The sequence below is a fragment of the Podarcis melisellensis genome (genome assembly GCF_964234715.1).
Source record: "Podarcis melisellensis genome assembly, chromosome: 11".
Lineage (NCBI taxonomy): Eukaryota > Metazoa > Chordata > Lepidosauria > Squamata > Lacertidae > Podarcis > Podarcis melisellensis.
Genome location: NC_138543.1, coordinates 39,346,638 through 39,362,863, shown reverse-complemented (window position 1 = coordinate 39,362,863; position 16,226 = coordinate 39,346,638). Strand labels below are relative to the sequence as shown.

Sequence of the window (16,226 nt, the reverse complement as noted above, 5' to 3'; positions counted from 1 at the left end):
AAATTCCGTAAAAGAATAACTGCAATAATAGCATAGCCCAACTATATTTGCCACAAGTAGAGATGGAGGACAAAATTGATTTTGTTTGCATTTTAATGAAAAACTACCAGGTTTGCACTTCTCGAATGAACACGTGAACCAAGACGCAGCCTCCAAATACTTTAGAGAACTGAAATTGCCCAGTTTGTCCATGCCTAGCCAACAACAACAAAAAACAACAACCCCAGACCACTTTCTGTTCTACTGTTTAGAAGGGAAGCCAAATGCCTGCTGCAGTGTTTTAAAATCTCTGCAGCACCTGGCAATATGCAAAAGCCATTACAGGAATCTATGGGATGCTTTCATTAAAGTGCAGGACACTCTTAAGCATGGTTTATAAAGAAGTGAGCCCCATTGTATTCTGTTAGACTTACTACCTAGTAAACATGATTGCAACTTCAGACATATACTGAAAATCCCAAACAGCAGTTTCCATGGTTTTTGAATAATTATTATTTTAAGTTCCTCCTCCTAATTTATTACTTAAAATCAGGCTGATCACTATACTAGGTGTCATACAGAAGTTAAGAGGCATGGCCTCACCTGTGGGTTTACAATGAAATAATTGGTTCTACAGTGGTACCTTGGGTTAAGAACTTAATTCCTTCTGGAGGTTTGTTCTTAACTTGAAACTGTTCTTAACCTGAAGTACCACTTTAGCTAATGGGGCCGCCACCGCCACACAATTTCTGTTCTCATCCTGAAGCAAAATTCTTAACCCGAAGTACTATTTCTTGCAGTCTGCTCCTCAGAAGTAAGTTCAACAGAACTTAGCCACAAGGAAGAGCACATAAAATTGCAGCTCAAATTCTTAAGTGCTTGTGGCATTTGGTTTTCTGTAAAAAGGGGTGAGCACAAAGTAGTGTTTCAATAAAAAAAAAGTTGCTTAAGGCTTCGCCATTAGCTGGTAAAGACTATATATTTAAAAGAAGAAACTTGGGAGGGGGGTGTTTATTGTGGCTTTTAAAAAATCATTCGGTGTCTGGAACCCTCTCCACAGTAATCTCATTGAGCACTCATAAAGAAAAAGAAAATACAGTTCCTTCCTAACACATACTTTATGTGTCTTCGATCCAAAGCAGCATCGGCATGGAAAAGTCACAAATATTGCAATCTCATCCCTTTCTAATAAGTGAAAGAGAGCACAGACATAGAGTCAAACACGGCACCATTTCCAAAATAAATACAGCTGTGGATTGCAGTTCAACTGCACATAGTAGATAGACTTAACTCTCTAGGGACTGAGAAGCGCAAAGTTAATTCAGAGGCAACACAGTCCCTCAGCCACTAAAATTGTCCCTTATGCTAATGTGGCATTGCCCAATTACAGGAGCTCTTGCTTAAAGTGTGCAATTAACGCAAGGGTTTAAGAAATCAGAGTTACTCACAGAGTCGTCCTGGAGATGCAACAGCCAGCTTTTCTTACGACAGGAAATTCCAGTGCAACATCATGTACGATGCAGAACCGACAGGCATGGAGTCAGGAACAGACGGGCCCCTGGGATTACGGCAGCCCCAAGACGCGTGCTAGTGCATGCCGAACTGTAATTTATGAAACGGAGCTCATTTAATCAGCCAATCGGTTGGCTTCTCCCTAACAAGTCTAACTGGCTCTGAAGGGCAGAAAGCACTGCAACAGAACAATAAAAAAGAGACGATATCCCACACGCTAAGCTGCTTAGGATGGAATTGCTTTCTGTGACAGGAGTCTGGTGGGGGAGGGAAGCAGTCTCTCCCATTCTCCCTTTTTAAAACAGAGTAACAGGTGATCTGCTTCCATGTAACAAAACAGCTGGAAATCTGAGCTCTGGATTTAATTTGAATCACATATGCAAGGAAGGATCACAGCAGGACTCTTCTCTCCTCACCTTCCTCCAGCCCACCACAAATATTCAGCTCTCCCCTTTTGTGTGCTGTTACTCACAGAAGAAACAGCCAAAGCATCCATTTTTTGCTGAATTGCCGTACTGCTGGCCATTTTAAAACACGCACACACACACACACACACACATTATCACATTCTTTTATCTGCTCTTTTCAGCACCCTTGTTTCCAGGAAGAAGATGGTCAAATCTAAATTCTGTGAAGAGGAGGATGGTTTAATTATTAATTTTCACAGAAGGCTCCGGCTCAACCTTGATGATGCCTTCCTACGGCAGATTACCAAATATTCAAAAAAGGAGAGATATAGTAGTTATGGGAGGCTTCAACTACCCCAATATCTGCTGGAACTCAAACTCTGCCAAAAATGTAAATTCCAACAAATTCCTCCAGTGCCTCAGTGACAATTTCATTTCCCAGAAAGTGGAAGAAGCAACAAGAAGGTCATCTATCTTGGACCTGGTCCTCACCAAAAGGGGGCAACTGATTGATGAAGTAAAGGTAAAAGGTAAGATTAAGGCCAGTCAAGGTTAAGTCCAGTCAAAGGCAACTATGGGGTTGTGGTGCTCATCTCACTTTCAGGCTGAGGGAGCCAGCGTTTGTCCACAGACAGCTGCCCGAGTCATGTGGCCAGCATGACTTCTGGCGCAACAGAACACCATGACAGAAACCCGAGCTCATAGAAATGCTGTTTACCTTCCCGCTGCAGCAGTATCTATTTATCTACTTGCACTGGCATGCTTTTGTACTACTAGGTTGGCAGGAGCTGGTGCAGAGCAATGGGAGCTCACCCCATTGCGTGGAGTCAAACCACCTACCTTCTGATTGGCAAGCCCAAGAGGCTCACTGGGTTAGACCACAGCACCACCCATGCCCCTCAAGTGGAAGTGGAAGTACTGCGAACCACGGGAGGAAGTGATTGTGTGCTCTTGGGTTTCATGTTACAGAGGTAAGGAAGAGTAGTCTGGACTTTAAGAAGGCTGGTTTCAAAAAGCTGAAGAACTATTGGGTGAGATCCCATGGTCAGAAATACTCAAAGAGAAGGAAGTCCAAGAAGGATGGATGTTTCTTAAAGGTGAAATAATGAAGCCCCAAAGGCAGATCATTCCAACAAGTGGGGGGCATCTAAAGAAACTGGTGTGGTTGCACAAGAAGCTTACAGATGAACTGAGATTTAAGAAAGTCATGTACAAGAAATGGAAGAGAGGGGAAATCACAAAGGAAGCAAAAACATAAGTAGCCAACAGTTGCAGAGAGAAGGTAAGGCAGACCAAAGCTGAGAATGACCAGTAATGTCTGCATATCCCAAGACTGAATCTTTGCAGTGATGACAGGTTCTGGGGTAAATCAATGGCAAGCCCAATTAAATTCAGCCTAGACAAGAACTGAGCATGTAGAAACAAGTGCAGTGTGGCCTCAGAGAGCCCAGTTCCTATCCTGACAACACTCATTCTCTTATGTAGGTTCCATTTCCCATTCATTTCATTCAATCACCATTCATTTTAAACACAGAAGAGCAGAATACCCAAGCTAGCCTACTAAAATGGTGCCTGGTGTGGTAAAGCAAGAATGGAGAACCAGCAGCCTTCCAAATGATGCTGAACGGCAACTCCCATCATCCCATCATCATGCTAGCTGGGGCTGATGGAGTTGAACAATATCTGGAGGCCCACAGGTTTTCCCATCCCTGTGGTAAAGCTACTTATCCACTTCAGATTACAGATGTAGAAACTGCTCAGCTTAACTGTTTCCCATTTTGCTTAAGAAATAGAAACTCCACCATTCCCAGGAAGCTCAAGGTGGCTTAAGAGGACCAATAAAACAACAAATATCTAAAAAGCAATGCAGCAGCAACTAAATCACCACCATAGCCAAGTTCCCCAGATCATGTCTGATGGTTTTAAAAGCTTCTCAGAGGTCCAGGAATCAGTAGGCTTCTTCACCCCACTGTCCTCCCAGTGGGAGCCATCTATCAGCGTGACCAACCCAAAGCAGGTTAATGCCAAATCAGAAACTGAAATTGGACTGATGTGGATCCAGATAATCAGTGTCTTCTGGGAGGGTCTGAATTATTATAGAACTTCCTGCACTTATGAAATGTTTTTACTTAGCCTTCCTCCTGACATGTTAGTTTTCTCAGAGGAGGACTGTCTTGGAGCAGGAGTCAGTCATATGCAGTGCTATTTTTCTAGAAAAAGAGGTGCCAGAAGTCACCATGAATGCCTCCCTTGTTCTCTTATAATGGCAATGGCACCCACCTGAGAGGTGCTGGAAGTTCTGGCTGAAAAAAGCCCTGGTCATATGTTTCTCCCAACCTTCAGTTTGTACAAAAAAAAAAAAAAAAGTACCAAAGCTCAATATTAGATGTTCAGTCAATAAAAGATCCAATTTCACCCAAGCCCCACAAATGATTCGCTTGTACAAATGCCATCTATAACTCACTGCCCTGGCACCAAACGAGACAGGAAGGATGGAATATCCCAACATCTACATCAGGGCAATGTTTCAAAAACGTGGCATTCTACTGACATAAAAGGAATGTTAGCATTGGCACAAATAGCTTAGAATCATAACCTTTCAGAGAAGCAACGACGTCTTGCTTGTGGACAAATGTTCCTTGTGAAAGCTGCAGAAAAGCCAGTTGGACCACCTCCCAAGCCACCACTGTTTGATTTTGAAGGCATGCTTACATCTTTGCAAACACAGGCTTTTAAAATAAACTTATAATGTCCATATCTTCTGGCTGCCCAGGTACCTATAGATTAGCAGTTTTTCATCTTTTGCATTTCCAAAAATCTCTGCCCTTCTGTAGCACACTGTCTGAGCCATCTGGGCTCCCTTGTTAAATTAATTCCTTGTCCTACAGGCACCTTTCATATAACACACTCTTCTTGCTTCTGTTTGAGTCATGCCTGTAATCTGGATGATTAGAGGATGCACACTTCCATTAGAGAGACTAATCTGTTGTGAACATCTGGGTACAGGAGATCCTGATTAACTATAGGGGTTTGAACATCACAAATTCTGTATCTCTCCGCATCCCTATAAGTTAAAATTTGCTCAATGCAGGGGGACAGGGGCAGGATGAACAGCCTGAAATATAAGTAGAACAGCACATACTATGCATGCATAAAGTACAAAGTTCAATCCTTGGCATCTCCAGTAGAGATGGGATAAACTCCTGTCTGAAACCCTGAAGAGTCATTACTGGTCAGTGCTGGCAAAAACAAAGAAACAAACCACTAGTTGATCCAATGGTCTGATAACTTCCTGTGTGGATCACCAATAAAGATTGTGCTCTGCTCTATCTTGAAGTGTAATCATTCTCCAGCAGTACAAACAGTGGAAACATATGCTGTACTCCGTTTCAGATTGTGAGAAACTTAATTGGTCTACCAAGCATTGCCAAAGTATAGTGGATGGAAAACGAATTTCCCTAAGTTGCCCACCAGGCAACAGGAAGATGCTACTCTATACAATGATCAAGGGGCCACATTACATGGTGAATCTGAATCTCCAGGTTCCGTTTTCATCAGGTACAAAGACATTATGAGAACTTAAACCATCTTTGAAATATGTCAGTTAAATTGTATGAATCATCCCTCTGTCTCATCCTTTCCCATGTCAAACACCCAACTCTTTAGAGGCTGAGAATCTGTATCTTCCAATGTCAATATCAATTCACCTTACTGTTCTACTAAGTGACATGGATCTTATTGGGAGTTACTTCCAACTAAACATGAAAATAGGTGCAGCCCCAATTTTACATTTTAGCAGGACCAGCCCAAGACATTTTGCTGCCTGAGGCAAAGAAAGAGATGATTCCCTCGCACAACATTCAACGTGTAGAAACCGAAGGAACTGGCAGTTGAGTCTTACTTAACAATGCCCTTTGTTAATTTAGGGTGCTTCCAGATGGGGGCTTCATACAGATGGGCCACACAGATTCAATTTTCCTGTGGGTGCAATTGGCACATTAACCTCCACACATTTTTCAGTCTTAATATTAATGGCTATTCCTCCACTTGCCATCCACACAAGTTGACAGAATGTATTCATGATGTGGGAGATTGAACCTCTCTCTCACTTTTCCCCATTCTAGGCATGCACACACTGCAAAGGTGTGTATGCACCTTTATAATAATCATCATCACCATCATCATCATCATCCCCAGGAAGTGTACAAGACAAAATGTTACCAGCATGCTTCACAATAGGCAAAATGGAGGGCTTTGGGGAGGAGGGGCTGATACTATAGCAAAAATAGATTTATTGCATTTCATTGGTTTTTATTTCCTTTCCAATCATCCAAGCAGGAAGCATCTTAAACACTAAATGATAGTACTGAAATAATTATTGGTAAGAGATCCAGGGGGAACCATGAAATTATAGGCCAGTTAGTTTAGCATCTATTCCAGGAAAACAGAAGGGAAAATATAGCACGACCCTTCTTTCTTCCAAGGGGGCTGCTCCCAATTGATCTTGGCAACGCAACAACTTTGTCCCAGGTGGGGCTGTTCTTCAGGCTAGCCGGCAGGTTCTCCACGAGAGATGTGGATCTGGTCAGCAAACTGCGGACAGAGGGAACTCCTTGGTAAGATTGCTAAGTTAAATTTATCTTTTTTAACTTTTAAACACAGAAGGCTTTTAAACAAACTGAGGCTCTTAAGTAAGAAAGAGATCTTTATTCAGGCAGGTCACAGTACAGATTCAGTAGCAGACGCAGAGCTGAGGAATTACAGTTCAGGGTGAAATTATCAAATATGTCCCAGTAAGGTTCCCTGACCTTCCCACGAAGCCATTAAAGATCAAAGCACTGTGATGGGTAAACTACAGTTCCCAGGATTCTTTGGGGGGAGCCGTGATGGGTATAAATATGTTTTAAGCATATGGTGTGGATGTGACCTAATACATGTACAGTGGTACCTCGGGTTACATACACTTCAGGTTACAGACTCCGCTAACCCAGAAATAGTGCTTCAGGTTAAGAACTTTGCTTCAGGATAAGAACAGAAATCGTGCTGCGGCAGCAGCGGGAGGCCCCATTAGCTAAAGTGGTGCTTCAGGTTAAGAACAGTTTCAGGTTAAGAACGGACCTCTGGAACGAATTAAGTACTTAACCTGAGGTACCACTGCATAGTCAAACTGTCCCCATTACCTGGGGATTGTTAAATCACTATCAGTTTGCATCCAGGAAAGCTTTTTTGGTGTGTGGCGGGGAGATGCCTATTTGATTTTTTTCTCAGTGTTGCTGGACTACAACTCCCAGCAGCCTCAGCAAGCATGGCCAGTGGCCAGGGGAGATGGACATCTTAGAGTGGCCGGGGCAACCTAGCCAGATGGATAGGGTATAAATAATAAAGTTGTTGTTAGTTCAGCAATGTCTGGAGAGCCAAAGGTTCCCCACAAAGGCTTTAGGTGTTTTCCAAGAAGCATGGGGCCATTTAACTGTGAACAGGTCACAATCATCTGGGAATATGTTTTAAAATGACTCTAGCATAGAGGCATGAAAGACCCTCATAAGGAGCTTCCACTCACATAGTTGAATGATTTAGAAGTTTAGAGATGTGTTCCTTATAAGGCTGACATACAGACATACACACACACAACACACACACACACTCCCCCCCAAAAAAACCACAATAAATTGGACGGCAGAGCACATGTTTTGAAGGAACAATGCTCAACTGTTGGACTGGGAGAGATCTGGCGAGCTGCTGCCAGCCTGAGTGGACAGTACTAGTCTACATGGGCAAACGCTCTGGCCTAGTATAAGACAGATTCATACACTGGCTGCTGTGGTGTGCTGCAGGCACACATATTGTGGCATGAGCTTTTCTAAACATTTGTAGGGACAAATCAGAAATTTGTTTCAGCTACATTTTAAACCTTATTAATTCACCAACCTGTGACTTATATGCAGATCAGAATGCAGCTATAAATTGGATTACACACTTCTCTGAAACTGCACCACAAAATTCAATTACAATGAGAAAGCTTATTGTTAGGAGAATTTAAGTATGAATTTTCCATACTTTTAAAAAAACCAACACAATAAAACCCAGGGTGGAACAGACCTATGACTGAGCAGATGTGAAACTGAAATAGAAAGATCCCTCAGTATCCATCAGATGCTAGCCTTGTATTTCTGCTGAGTTTGCCATACAAGGTCTCAAAATATTCAATTGTAATTAATTTTATGTCCATTTGATACAGCAGGAAGCCAATACATCAGAGGTTTACACAATTAGCCCACAGATCAGCCCAGAATTGCATATACGATCCAGTACCACACAGGAATCATTTGAAGTCCACCAATTTCCCCTATGCAAAATACGTTCAAGTTTAAATATTGGATATTCTTGAATATATGACAAGCTTGGAAATGTTTCCCCACAGTGTCTGTAAGCAAAAATTCCACATTAAAGGACTTGAAGCAGAAATGCACTGCTGTTAAATAGCTGTGAAGAAGGCTTAATAATTTAGCCTGCTGTTTTGCCAGATGCTTGAAGGACATAAAAGATCTTTATGATTGCCAGAACTCTTCTCTCCACACACAAAACAGAAGGAAGGAAAGTATGTGAGGAATCAAGACATGTCATGGCTTGAGCAGCCTTCACCAACCTAATACCATCCTGACGTTTTGGACACCAGTTCCCATAATTCCCAGCCACCATGGCCAGGGCAGCAGGTTGATGAAGGCTAGAGTAATGTCAAATGCAGAAGAATCTGAATACTACAACAGAAATGCAATGGTGAGTAGGGATTTGCGCTGCGAGCACAAGGAAGCACCAGAGAGGTTTCCCCCTCCGCATGACTAGCAGCCTGGTGCCAAATGCTGGCCGAGGGAGCTCTAACGCTGACGACAGTGAGGATACCAGCTGTGCTTTACAAGATACGATTTGGGGATTGGACCCAGGTATACGGATTGTTCGTTTTCCATGCAAGCATCCAGATTTGCCTGCTGTCGGTTCCGAAACAGAAACACAAAATGCCAACAGAGCATAAACTTTCTCTCTGTGCTTTTTTAATGCTGCTGAGACCACAAGGACAGTCTGATCCTGCAAAGGTCCCAGTCCATGGTGGGTTGGTGGTGCTAGCACATACTACAAGGGATGGATGTAAACTGAGAGCTAGCTGTTTTGTGCAGCTGAGGAATTACTGTATTTTTCCGTGTATAACACGCCCCCATGTATAAGACGACCCCTATTTTTGGGGACCGCAACAAAAAAATGTGGGGGGGGGGGTTGCCTAAAGTTGTTCAGCTTTTTTTTGGGGGGGATGGAGATTGCCCAGAGTTGTTGAGCTTTTTTGGGGGGGTCACTGCCACCAATCGCTCTACAGCCTGCCCACCACTGCAAATCGCACGCATCGCCACGGCCACCAACCGTCTGCACGTTCGCCACCAAAAGCCCACCTGCCCACTTGACGCAAAAACAGCCGATTGCATGCACGGCTCGCCGCTGCCATAAATCAACGTCCAATTGCCGCAGCCGCAGCCAATCATCAGTAGGCCTTGCCGCAGCAACCAATCACACGCCCGATCATCGCTGCCAATCTCCTGCTGGCTGCTGCGACCAATCTCCCGTCCCCCCTCTGCTATCCGTGTATACGATGACCCACAATTTTTGCCTATTATTTCTATGGAAAAAATATTGTCTTATACACCGAAAAATACAGTACCCTTGCACAATGAGGTGGAATCAGAATTGCAACTGTGGTTCTGGACTGCATTTCATCCAGGGTTTTTATGACAAAGGTGACTTCACAGGGTCCCCACTACAAGGCAAAAGTGGGACAGCATTACAGAGATGGGATGGGTATCCTTACAGCACAAGCTTAACTATGCTCTTTTTCCCCCCCAGTGGTCCTTATGTCCTAAAAAGTTTGCAAAAGTCTCCACTCTAAAGTGGTTTAAAGCACTCCCTGCGTACCTGCAACATGGTTGATGCTTCTCTTCAATCACTTCCTGAAGTGTTTTCCCTTCTGCCAGACCCTTCCCCTGCCCCCCCCCCCACTCCTCAATGGCTTGTGCCATTATTTTTACTGGTCTTGCTCCTCTGCTTTAAACAGCAGCCTGTCCAATGGTTAGCAATGCAGCTGGAGCTTTTTCCACCACTTATTTCCATGCTAGGAAAAGCTATACCTGCTTATTTTCTGTGTGGCAGGCTGCTGTTAAAAAGTAATTGAGCAGGGCTATAAAAATAACAACACAGCAGCGACTGCTCTGGTTAGAAACAAAACAGCATCTGCCAGTAGCCTAAAGATTAACTGGGCAATTGCAGCATGAGAAGCACCTACCTTGTTATGTGCACTTTCAGATGCTCAGGAATGAGCGCCCTTTTCTCCACTAAGCTTCCTTTTACACCCATTGTTTGCATACACTCTGACATCCCAAAAACCTTTGAGCCCTATTGGCACAAAGCACAGAGCCCCCATGGTATGGTTTTCACTAGCCTTGCCCTTCTAGGGCGGCCACTTGTGCATCACCCGGCACCCCCAAAAAGAGGACACATGAGCAAACCGTTTTCACTAAGCCAGATATTGTTGGACTCCGAACATCATATTGACACATAGAATTGTAGAGTTGGAAGGGACCCTCTGAGGATCATCTAGTCCAACCCCCTGCAATGCAGGAATAGGCAGCTGTTTTATACAGTGATCAAACCTGCAACCTTGGCATTATCATCAGCATGTTCTAACCAACTGAGCTCTCCAGGCAGCCTGAACCTGATCAAGGATGATGGGAGTCCAACAACCTGTGAATGGACACAGGTCCCCCAGCCTGGCATAAGCTAAGAGTATCTGGATAGACTAAAAACAAATAAGAAAAAGACTATAATTTAAACTTAAATAGATATCTCAGCATAGCAGAGAAGACTGCAACCAGGTTACCTTTGCACCTGCTTGGTCTGATATCCAGGAATCAGCAACTAGAAGACCTTTGCTCTTCCTTATCTTTCAACGTATGACTGGACAGGCCTTCAAACAGATGACTATTTCATTTAGAGGACTGTCCTCTGTAAAGCAGGGCACATCACCACTCGATTTACATCTGGAAGTTTTCCCTCTGGTCTGCCACAAAGCCCTGCCCCTGCGCAAGCCAGCTCCCACTCAGATTGGCTGTTAAAGCCTCGTGAGCGTTCCCCCGTCTCGGCATGACTAGAAAGGAGGGGGGAAACCTCTCCCACCTGCTTCAAAACCAGGAAGGAACCAACCACCCACTACACCTGCCTTGCTACAATTGCCACCACAAACAGTATGACAAGGACAGGTATTCATTTCACTGAAGTTAACTTCTGCTTTTGCACAGAAACGCTGTTTGCTAACCATCTTGACCACTGTCAAATTATCAAACAGGCTAACCAAGGTCAGGCCTACTGGAATTGGCACAATATGGCGCCCATCACCCCCAAAATTTCATGGCATAAGGGCCCTTCTCAGGAGCACAGGCCCTTTACAATCTATGGCACAGGTTTGGGATAATGTCAGTGCTGAAGTAAAAGAACCGATATTGTGTTACTGTTAGTGTAATTGAGCTCCTGTATTGCAACATACAAGATCCACGTCTCTGGGGAGACTGACATGTGTATAAGTACTATTTGGACGCATTAGCTACTTCAGTTGTTTACAGAATCTAAAAAACGGTCAAGGCTGAAGTGCATCTAAGAAAGGAGTTTAACTGACACGGAACTAGCCAGCAAAACCAGTTGTGTAAAGTTCAGTAAACCTGATTTGCCAAGTGCTCTGGGATTTGCCAAATACAACAGCTTTCACCAATGGGACCGTGGCAATTGAGATGATGTGTAACAGAAAGGGGGGTGGAATACACAAAAGCAAGTGGAGCTACGCAATCTTTCCATGCTCTCATCCCCCAAGCTCCACAATGCCTCCCTCACCTAACCAGGTATCATGCAAAACCCTAGCAGAAACCTTGACTATGTACAGGAGCCTTGATTTCAAGTTTATTAGTCTTCTTGCACTTTTTTTTTTTTACATGAAAGAAAGGCTATTGATGAACTGAGAACAATGTCATATAGAACCACAACACATTACTTTATAACCTAGCAAAACAAAGCCCCAATCTCCGAGCAGTGAGAGATTCCAGGTATGCTTACCCAGGGTTCGGTTTCATTAGAATGAAGTTCGTTCTGTTGTGTGTTTAGGATACCGTGGTACCTCGGGTTAAGTACTTAATTTGTTCCGGAAGTCCATACTTAACCTGAAACTGTTCTTAACCTGAAGCACCACTTTAGCTAATGGGGCCTCCTGCTGCCGCCACACTGCCGGAGCCCGATTTCTGTTCTCATCCTGAAGCAAAGTTCTTAACCTGAAGCACTATTTCTAGGTTAGCGGAGTGTGTAACCTGAAGCGTATGTAACTTGAAGCATATGTAACCCGAGGTACCACTGTATATTGTTTTATTTACACATATATACAACCCGAGAACAAGATGGAGGGGCTCTAAGCATTAACACCCCAGGAGATCTTGCTTCCCCACTAAGCTTCCAGGGGAGCCCCAAAGCCCAGTACAGATCAAGAATGTCCATGTCTCCTGTTTCAGGCCTGCTTCCAGCCCATATCAACAGCAGTGGCTTTTGCTCTCCTACCTAACTGCTGAGTGAGCAGAGGTTGGGGGGAAGGCCCACCCATTTGTTCTAGGGCACAGAACAGCTTCTTTGTTTATGCTACTTAACTAACTAACCAAAGGCATTACCTTAATAACAGAACTGGCTTAGCAAGCTTGTTCTTATACATTCTACTCTCACAGATACAGGATTCCAATAACTAGAAGGGACTCAGGGTATCATCCAGACTGACCCCACCTCTCAAACTCAGAACAGCGTTATGGTTTAAAATTTTATCATGTAACCCTAGCAAAACAAACCAAACAATATCAAAGTGGCAGGTCAAATATGTGTGACGAAACACAACACTGTTTTTTTCAATAGCATATCCAATAGTGTATATCAGCAAAGCACAGAAATGCATTCCTCATTCATCAATATTCTATATTTTTCAGGTGTTTTCCCACTCACCTTTTCACATCCTGGAAAATGTTAAAGGAAGACAGTTGCTAAAATGAGAGCTTGATGGGATACTTGTTCACCTGTGCTTTTCTGCTGCTTTTATTCTGAAAATTGCTTGCTTCAGAAAGATGCTCACTGTGCAGGAGTCAATTTGTTTATTGTCTGTGTTGTGACAAAGCACATGCAATGGTGCAGGGAAAAGGAACAAGTTCATAGCTGTAGGAGGGGCCTTCCGCCTTCCAGAGGCAAGAGAGAAAGATGTCACTCCTGGATGTTGTCTGTGTATTTGATAGGATGGCTGGCTGCTGTTAGAAGCTCTAGGCCTCAGTTTTGGTTTCTATTAAAGCAAAGATTAAGTTCCTTTGTTAAGTAGCAGTTCTTACTGAAAGCTTGCCAACCCCTCTGGCTCAACTACAGCATATATTGTTACTGCAGGGTGGTTCTCTTTGTTAGAGTCACTGAGGCAGCTGTAATAATTAAGGAAAAGGAATACAGGTGACTTCTGGTTCTGAGAACCAATCAGAGGCTTGGAAGAAAAGGAAGGCCCAACAAGGCCACAATCACACCATCCATTTAAAATGCTATAATACCACTTTATTAATTATTATAATTATTTATTATTTATACCCTGCCCACTCTGGGCAGCTTCCACAGAAACCAAAAATACAGTAAAATATCACACGTTAAAAACTTCCCTGAACAGGGCTGCCTTAAGATGTCTTCTGAATGTCAGGTAGTTGTTTATCACTTTGACATCTGCTGGAAGGGCATTCCACAGGGCGGGCGCCATTACCGAGAAGGCCCTCTGCCTGGTTCCCTGTAGCTTTGCTTCTCGCAATGAGGGAGCCACCAGAAGGCCCTCGGCGCTGGACCTCAGCGTCCGGGCAGAACAGTGGGGGTGGAGACGCTCCTTCAGGTATACTGGACCGAGGCCGTTTAGCTCTAAACTGCCATGGCTTCCCCCAAAGAATTCTGGGAACTGTAGTTTGTTAGGGTGCTGAGAGTTGTTAAAAGGCCCCTATTCCTCTCACATAGTACAATTCACAGAGTTCCCTGGGAAGCAGCATTGTTTGTTAAACCACTCGGGGAACTGTAGCTTTTTAAAAACTAAAAACAAAAATAAGTGATTAAGAATGTCAATATGTTGTTGCTGGGAGGGAAGTAAACATATAATACATACAAATAAAATGAATATGCTTTACAGTGCAAGCCCATGCATGATTACTTGAAAGCAACCCCACCCACCTTGTGGCCAGCAAGAATATACTTTCATGTAAACGTGGCAAGGAGTTCAGCCTAACTCTCCTACTGAAATCATGGAGTGGCAAAATAGCTAACTTTTGGTTGTTCTGCAGGCTTGGGTCAGTGGATTCTTCTGTAATCTTACTGTCAATGTGACCAGACCTCTGTTATTACATTGCTCCTTACATGAGGAAGATACTTTGGTGGGTGATTTATTTATTTTTATTAAAGTCCTCAAACGTTTATAAACAGGAAAGGAAAAGCATGGTAATTCTTAAAGTGTCTGGAGCCTTCCCTTAAGCCAACTTCTGATGGAGGAATTTTAAAATAAAGATAATGCTTTTGTTTTGCTTTGTAAGCCTTTCCTTACGTCCTGCTCAGTCGTAGGCTGAGCTTCTTCAACAGGAACGTCTGATTGTACTGCATGACATCTGAAAACCAGTTTGGCACCAAAACTCTTGCTTCAACATTCCTCACAGTCTTATACTGCTGGTCAATCTAGCTCAGTGTTGTCCACACTGACTGGCAACAGCTCTCCAACATTTCAGCCTTTTCTGGAGATGCTGAGCCTTGAACCTGGGACATGGCTGATGCTCTACCACTGAGCTACCTACGGCCCTTCCTCTGAAGTCATCATTGCTGCATCTGAAAGGAGTGGTCCAGGTGTGCTTGGGCCTCCTTCTTTGGATCCCAGCCACATCCTCTGCCCCTTATAGGTGTTGCAGTTGAACAGTCCATCCCTTTTGCCTTTAAAATAAATGTTCAGCTAAAGTATCTGACAAGAAGGAGGAAAGGATTCAAGTCTGTTGACCTTTTAAGTATTTATGCTTAATTATAATAAGCCTAGACCTGGAACAAGATCGACTCTTGCATAATGTTTTGTTTTGTTTGGTCTCGTTTCCACAACGTATGGGATGGGTTCCGTGCTGGGTTTCTTTAAATTATATATTATTTTAAAAATAGTCTCAATGGGTGCATTGTCCAAGGACTCCAATATGTGAGTCATCCCTCTCCATTTCTAGATATTTCCTTTCACTTGCTAATAGAGGCAGGTAAGGATTCCAGAGGACTCTCTCTGTGTGGTTTTTGCTCCCTGCTGCTGGATGGGGAGAAGTGGGGTGGACAAGACACCAGAGAGTGGTCTTTTTAAGTACAGACACATAGTAGTTATACGAAGACTGATTTTCAGTGTAAAGGTCTGAAGATGAGTATGTACACAGGGGCTTTGAGATTCTTGCTGAGCCCATTCAAATCTAGAACTGGGGCAGAAATGTGATTCAGTTTTCATTTAAAGGCAAATCTACCTATTACACACTTTCTGAAACAATATACAAACTAGAACACAAACACCCATCAAAATTTGCCCTTCTCCAAACAAGTAATGTATTGAATAAAATGCATATACTAGATAAAGCATGCCTTAAAATGCATATATTTATGAAAGTAACAGACGAAAAAGCATTATATATGAGGAAACTGTAGATTATGCAAAATTGCAAACTAAAAAGTATATATTGGGAGAAAAATCACATGAGGGCTTTCATGAGGACTAAAAAAAAGAGGATTTCAAAAACTGAAATTGACAGATTCACCCATCCTTATAAATCTCAGTGTCAAAGCTAAGTGAAAGATGTGATGTACTTTTCTATGCATATAGCATCACAGGATTACTTGAGAAGGCTAGCTCAGTTTGTAGAGCACAAGACTCTTAATCTCAGGGTTGTGGGTTCAAGCCCCATGTTGGGCAAAAGATTCCTGCATTGCAGGGGGTTGGACTAGATTGCCCTCGGGGTCCCTTCCAACTCTACAATTCTATGAGAAGTCAGCCTATGGGAATAAATTGCTACATCTGAAGAGGCCCACCCACATCCATCCCTACTCCACCCCACACAATCTAGATATACGAAAAGGGAGAACCATTTTCAACATTTTGTACTTATCTGGATTCAAATTTCCATCACACTCCATGAGAAAATCGATACTCCAAGATCATAACCAACCAGGGATCAATGTCACATAGTGTCCATTTGTTTC

General features: G+C 43.2%; 1 protein-coding gene across 2 annotated transcripts in view; it reads right to left on the bottom strand.

The window, feature by feature from the left end:
- Window positions 1–12,977, bottom strand: part of PDE4D (phosphodiesterase 4D) — a 650,804-nt gene extending 637,827 nt beyond the window's left edge. Inside the window, exon 1 of one of the 2 annotated variants that reach the window (XM_081929693.1) lies at window positions 12,960–12,977. The gene's annotated coding sequence lies outside the window, so the exon portion shown is untranslated. Of the gene's footprint in view, window positions 1–1,427; window positions 1,531–12,959 lie in introns of those variants that run through there. The other variant, XM_081929696.1, reaches the window with a different exon arrangement.
- Between the last annotated feature and the right edge of the window lie 3,249 nt (window positions 12,978–16,226).